Here is a 772-nt window from a genome sequence, read left to right on the forward strand (position 1 = left end):
AGAGAGACCCACCATGTGACCGGGAAATAAGCTGTCCAAAAGTTTTATTCCTGCATAAATTGCGGCTTACTGCTTGATCTTTAAAAAAAAAAAAAGGGAGGCGCCCAGCCCACAAGGCCAAGTGGTTAAGTTCATGCACTCCACTTCGGTGGCCCAGGGTTTCACCAGTTGGGATCCTGGGCGCAGACCTAGCACCGCTCATCAGGTCGTGCTGAGGCAGCATCCAACATAGCAGAACTAGAAGGACCTACAACTAGAATATACAACTATGTACTGGGGGGCTTTGGGGAGAAGAAGCAGCAAAAAAAGATTGGCAATAGATGTTAGCTCAGGACCAATCTTTAAAAAAAAAAAAAAAAGGAGTGCTCGCTTCGGCAGCACATATACTGAAATTGGAATGATACAGAGAAGATTAGCATGGCCCCTGCACAAGGACGACATGCAAATTCGTGAAGCATTCCATATTTTTAATAAACTCAAAATGGATCAAAGACCTAAAGATTAGACCTGAAATCATACAGCTTCCAGAGGAGAATATAGGCAGTACACTCTTTGACATCAGTATTGAAAGGATCTTTTTGGACATCATGTCTTCTCAGACAAGGGAAACAATAGAAAGAATAAACAAATGGGACTTCATCAGACTAAAGAGCTTCCTCAAGGCAAGGGAAAACAGGATTGAAACAAAAAAACAACCCACCAATTGAGGAAAAAATATTTGCAAGTCATATATCTGACAAAGGGTTAATCTCCATACTATATAAAGAACTCA

At 41.3% G+C, this 772-nt stretch overlaps 1 non-coding gene across 1 annotated transcript; it reads left to right on the forward strand.

The window, feature by feature from the left end:
- Positions 1–362: 362 nt before the first annotated feature.
- On the forward strand, positions 363–469 carry LOC111775510 (U6 spliceosomal RNA). Its single transcript, XR_002811217.1, has one exon. It is a non-coding gene; the product is annotated as a U6 spliceosomal RNA (small nuclear RNA).
- Positions 470–772: the final 303 nt, after the last annotated feature.

The sequence above is a fragment of the Equus caballus genome, chromosome 10, assembly GCF_041296265.1.
Source record: "Equus caballus isolate H_3958 breed thoroughbred chromosome 10, TB-T2T, whole genome shotgun sequence".
NCBI lineage: Eukaryota > Metazoa > Chordata > Mammalia > Perissodactyla > Equidae > Equus > Equus caballus.